The sequence below is a fragment of the Diabrotica undecimpunctata genome, chromosome 1 (genome assembly GCF_040954645.1).
Source record: "Diabrotica undecimpunctata isolate CICGRU chromosome 1, icDiaUnde3, whole genome shotgun sequence".
NCBI classification, from domain to species: domain Eukaryota; kingdom Metazoa; phylum Arthropoda; class Insecta; order Coleoptera; family Chrysomelidae; genus Diabrotica; species Diabrotica undecimpunctata.
In genome coordinates this window covers 165933706-165939705 of record NC_092803.1, presented here as the reverse complement: position 1 = coordinate 165939705, position 6000 = coordinate 165933706, and positions in this window count along the sequence as shown.

The window sequence follows — 6000 nt, the reverse complement described above, 5'->3', positions numbered from 1 at the left end:
CAAACTGCCAATATTGCAACTCCCGTCTAAGTGTACACCATATACTTGTGGAATGTAACCAGTACGCAGCAGCACGGATCAAACATGGTATCCACGGAAGTTTATGTGATATCTTAAATTCCAAAAACAATATGTCTAATGTGATAGAGTTCCTTAAAAACTGTAAATTATATCACCTGTTGTAATTGTATCACCTATCTATATTTTAATTTTGTATTCATCTGCTAGTTTTTTATTTTCTATTTTTAGATATCAATGTACCTTAATTTATTGTTTTCTGTAATACAGTTCCTCGTGTCAATGGCCACAGCAGCCGAGACATGTAATTTGAAATAAAAAAAAAATAATATGAGGAACTAATAAGAACAGCAGAGAATAGAGAAACATTTCGCCAACATTCATTAATTTAATAGAGCCCCATAAGAAGAATATTGTTAGCCAACATATAGTAACAAAACGAATACTCAATACTTCGTGAAATATATGCAAGATATATCTTTTATTTTGACTTTTTTTACCATCCGGTCTATGAGAATTATTTATAAACTTTTCTAATACACCCTGTATTTATTGTGTCATAATATCTTTGCATATTTGAAATATTTCTCATTGGTTTTATACAATCAGAATTCTTGTAAATTTATTTTAATATTTAATAATATAGAGCTTGATCAATACAATTTTTGCGCATAATAATACTGTTTGGTTATTCTTTGTTGTTAGTGTTAGGTTTAATCTTAATTAGATGACAATTTAATGTTTTATTATTTCAAATGTTGCAGTGTTGTCATTTTTAGCTATATTTTAAATTTCTTTGTGATAACCCCTCCATTAATTCTCAAAGATTATTGTTAAACTGAAATAATAACTTCCGAGCAATATTTTATCTAAATATCTGTATTATTTAACTATTCCCTAAAGATAATTTTTGTTGCATTTCAAAAACACCTGTCAGAGTAAGCATCATTATGCAACCCCGCGTGTACTTTTCTGACCGTAGTTGTCTAGAGGACAGTCCTAAGAGTCGTGAGAGAGCAGATGGATGGAAAATTCTGAGTTTGAGCCGATGGTGAATGAAAAGCGTGGAGGAGGCGGGGCCGACTGGCACAGAAACTGGAACTATCAACGGGAGATCAGGGACGGCGACCATTACACCGCGACACCAGCAACTTTTTGACGGCAAATTAATGAGCTGCAGTTTGAGAAAGATCAAGGATAGTGTCTCGGACGCATGTTCTATAAATCAGGATGTCTAGGTTTGCACGGTAACAAATAGAGTCTTAAACTGCTGAAATGGAAAAGAAAAATACTTGAGGCGTTCATAAATTTATACTTTTGTGAAGAAAAATAAGGACGGAAATATATTTTAATTTATATTGTTTAATACATAAAAGAGTATATAACTTTATAGCGACTTTTTCGTTTAACACATTAGCGTTAAAGGTCTTATCCAATTAAAGTAAATATTATATTTTATGTATTTGTGGCCAAATATATGTCTTTTAAAAAGTAACTGTCATTACAGTTATATGAGTTATCTAAATATATATTGTTTTTATAATATTTCAAAAATTGATAAAAATACGATATTTATGACGTAATTAAAAATACCACCATATCTTCAAAACTATTTACTGCCGCACTTGAAGACATCTTTAAATCACTAAATTGGGAAATGAAGGGACTATCGATAAACGGAAAGTATTTAAACCATCTAAGATATGCAGATGACGTAGTACTAATAGTCGACAGCTGGAAAGAACTGAAGACGATGATTGAGCTTCATACGGAATGCATAAAAAAAGGACTGAAAATGAATCTGAGTAAAACCAAGCTAATGTCGAATAAAGATGATCAACCGACGATAACCATCCAAGGAACAAAAGTGGAACATGTAGAAGAATAATATATATATATATATATATATATATATATATATATATATATATATATATATATCTGGGTCAGAATATCAAGGTAAACAAAGAAAATCAAACTACCGAAATAAGCAGACGAGTAAGAATGGAATGGGCCGCATTTGGAAAACTCTCATACATACTGAAAGACAAAAAGATACCCCAAAACCTTCGAACCAAAGTGTTCGATTCTTGTATCCTTCCCATTCTCACTTACGGAGCTCAAACCTGGAAATTCACAAAAAAGAACATGGACAAGATTCGAAAAACTCAACGACAGATGCTTGGTATCTCACTAATAGATCGGCAAACGAACGAAGCAATCCGGAACAAAACAAAAATAAAGGACACCGCAAAACAAGCAGCTAAATTAAAATGGAAATGGGCTGGACACAACGAACGTCTCGAAGATGGTAGATGAAACAAAGAAGTCGGAAACTGGCGACCGTACGATGCGAAGAGACCAAGAGGAAGACCTCAAATGCTCTGGAGCGACGATATCAAAAGAGTCGCAGAACCAATGTGGAAACGCCTAGCACACAACAGGGATGAATGGCGAGAAATGGGAGAGGCCTTTATTCGACAATTGGGATGGAAAAAGGGCTATAGAAAAAATTAATTAATACTGCTATTGGCCATATTACCAACATGGTGTCGGCAATATGATCACTCTACAATAAGTAAATTTTTATCTCTAACTATGAAACTTAACATATAAAACAATAAAATAGTTTCAGAATTTTTAACAGTTTTATTAAATGTTACGCAAATACAATACAAAAACTTAATATTATCTTATTTTTCACAATCAGGGCATAAGAATGTATCAATTTTGTCTTTGGCTGTGAAATCCATGCACTTTTCGTGGACATAAGTGCTACATGCGCTACAAAGTCTCATATCTACCATTCTGTCTTCCTTGCATAATTTGCAGAACCAAGATTCTTGTTTTTTTTGTTCCCTTTTCTTAGCAGACAAGGACTTCAATTACCATCTGTAATATACGTATTGGCATCGATATTTCCTGAATCGCTTATTCTAATGCAGCTACCGAATAAATCTTTAGTAACACCTTGACTTGAGCTCGACTATTGATAGCTAGTTTTCTTGGCTTTTTGATATTGTTCTTGATTGCTGCATTTTCAGGAGTTTCGAGCATACTTGTGAATGAAGTATTATCGATGTTTGAGGAATCACTCTGATCGTCTTTTGAATCAATAACTTCATCGCTGCTAGAGTCATGCAAACTAAAGGATGAGTCAGAGTAGCTACTATCAGTGTCTAAAAAGGGTTTTTTGCGGACAATTTTTTTTTGAATACCCGAAGTGGAGGGACGACAAGAGTTGCTGTTATTAGTGTCCAGACGGGATGTTGGTACGTAATAGTACTAGGAGCAAACGCTATCTCTGGGATAGCTTCTGGGTTGAATGGATAAATTCCTGTTGAAGAAAACCCGATTTTATATTAGATGGTGTTATTGTTTTGTCCCAAACAGTCGAAAAAATTGCCCCAAATCTTTGTTTAGTAATAACACGATCCCTATGGATAGAATAATATTTCATAACTTCATCATCTTAGTAATATTCAAAAGCTCTAAATACAGCTTTGTCCATTGGTTGGAGCTCGTGAGTAGTATTACTAGGTAAACAGTATAAAGTGATTTCGTATCTTTTGGCAGTTTCTACAATAGTGTGATCCAAGTGACATCTTGCACCATCAAATTTGATAAACAACGGATGAGCAGTCTTAAAGATTGCAAAGTATTGAAGCCAAACTGAAAAAGTTTGAATATTTATGCTGCCTTTTGCAGTCATTTGAACAGCAGCACCTGGAGGTAATGAGTCAACCCATTCTGGCTTACTACGTTTACCCTTAAAAAGCACCATTGGAGGGATTACTGTACCAAGACCATTACCAAAAGAAACGATGGTAATACTTTGTCCATGTTCGTTTTTTTTGTGCCAAAACTTTCTGCTGATGGTTAAGTGTTAACCTGCAATCTTTCTCGTCTACATTATATATCCGTTCGGGTTTATCGATTATGTCCATTTCTCTTAAAATACCTTCCAGCTTAGTAAAATGATCTTTTACAATAAATTGATTAAGTCTAGCCGGAGCGTGGCCTAGCCGGATTTAAGTTTTGTGCTTTCCTAGGCCTGATTTGAGGATTTAGCTTCATAAAACCACGTAGCCAATAAGGACCAGCTATTCCTTTTCCTTCTTGAAAATGATTTGGGATTTTATTGAGTTCTGTATACCGATATACACACTTACAAAGTACCCTTTCAGTAAGTGGATATCCAATTTGCGAAAGACGGATAATATGTTGAACTAATTCTGCTTCCTGGGCATTTGTAAGTATAGTTTTTCGTCCTAGACAAGACTTAACTTGCTTTTCCTCTTCTAAATATCGTCGAAGTGCCCGCCTTGGGATGTGATATGTACGACTAGATGTGTTAACTACGGTTTCATTTTCCACCTCTCTTAAAGCTGCTGACAAATTGTCTTTGGTCCAGTTGCCTCGTAGGCCCCTGCATTGGCACTGAGGCATTTTTGATTTCTGTAACAAAAGAAATCATATCGATACAGCAAGAAAAATATTTATTGTAGAGTAATTAGCCGCAGGAAGACAAATATGGCCATGGCCATATAACCCTACTTTTCACCTGGCCATATTACTCAACACTGTATTTTGATATTTGTCTACGAAAAAATGTAATAAATCAAAAACTATACACTAAAACAAGAACATGTATACGATTATTAAGGTCTACAAAACATGTAAGTACAATTATTATAATAAAAACTTACCTATTAGGTAGAACGAGTTACGATTTTTTTTTTAATTTATGGAATTAATAACCAGCTTCTACAATGGCGACTTTTCACAACAATGATGTAGGTACTATGCTGACGTATAGTGAATGTGGAACTATCTGTTTAACAATTTCGACACTAAATTTGTATTACTATGCTAGTATCAAGATTTCTATCGTTTAAACATAAAAATAATAGGAAATTTGTTAGATGGACATATTACCTACAGCTACCTTATGTTATTATCTGAATGAAAATGTAAAAAATTTAAAAAGACACAGAGAAAGGGAGGAATATCCAAAATTTATAAAAATTTGTTATTTCTACATGTAGATTGTAGAGGAGTAAATCATATTCACATATGGTTTTTTTTGTATGCGTTAAAATATTTTATGAAGATATTGCAACCTAATTATAATTCAAAAATTCACTATGCAATGATAGTTGGTGATTTCAAAGTAAAAATAAAAGTAAGAGAAGACAAACAAGAATTAGCCATGGGTTGATATCTGATAGGTACAAGGAACGAAAGAGGAGCACTACTTCTGCAGTCTGTGTTGGAATGTAACTTCAAATAATGAATATCTTCTTCTAAAAAGCTTCCGGTAGAAAATGTTAGGTTGCGTCAATTGAAAAGAAAAATATCAAATATTATATAATCGGAAAAAACCGTCTAAGACGTAAAGTGTATTATAATACCCATAACATTTGTAAGGTTATAAACGTCACATGTTTGTTAGTTTTCTTTAAATAATTATTTTATTTCAATTTCTTTCGATTTTATTCATTTATTAACTTTCTCTTACATTTTACTATTTTTAAAATTTCGAAAAATAGTTATCGCTCTATCTTTAACTAACTTTCTATTGAAGTATAAATATTCTGTCATAATCATTATTCATCATTTTCAATGTTCATTTATTTCAGTTATATTTTATTTCCTGTATTCGGACTCCAGTCTGTTTTATGATATAGGTATATGTATGTATAGGCCTAATTCAGGAACGATGAAAATTGACAACAAGACAATATACTACTCAGGTAACAATCAAAGACAGCATTGGAATGGAGTTGGTATCATCGTAAGCGAAGGTATAGAAAAATGCATTAAAAACGTGGTCTAATACTCGGATCGTATGCTACTTCTACAATTACATGGAAGTCCAATCGATATCAATATTATACAGGTATATGCTCCAACAACTGATAAACCCGACACTGAAATTGAAGAGTTCTACGGAGACCTACAAGGACTAATGCAGCTTAC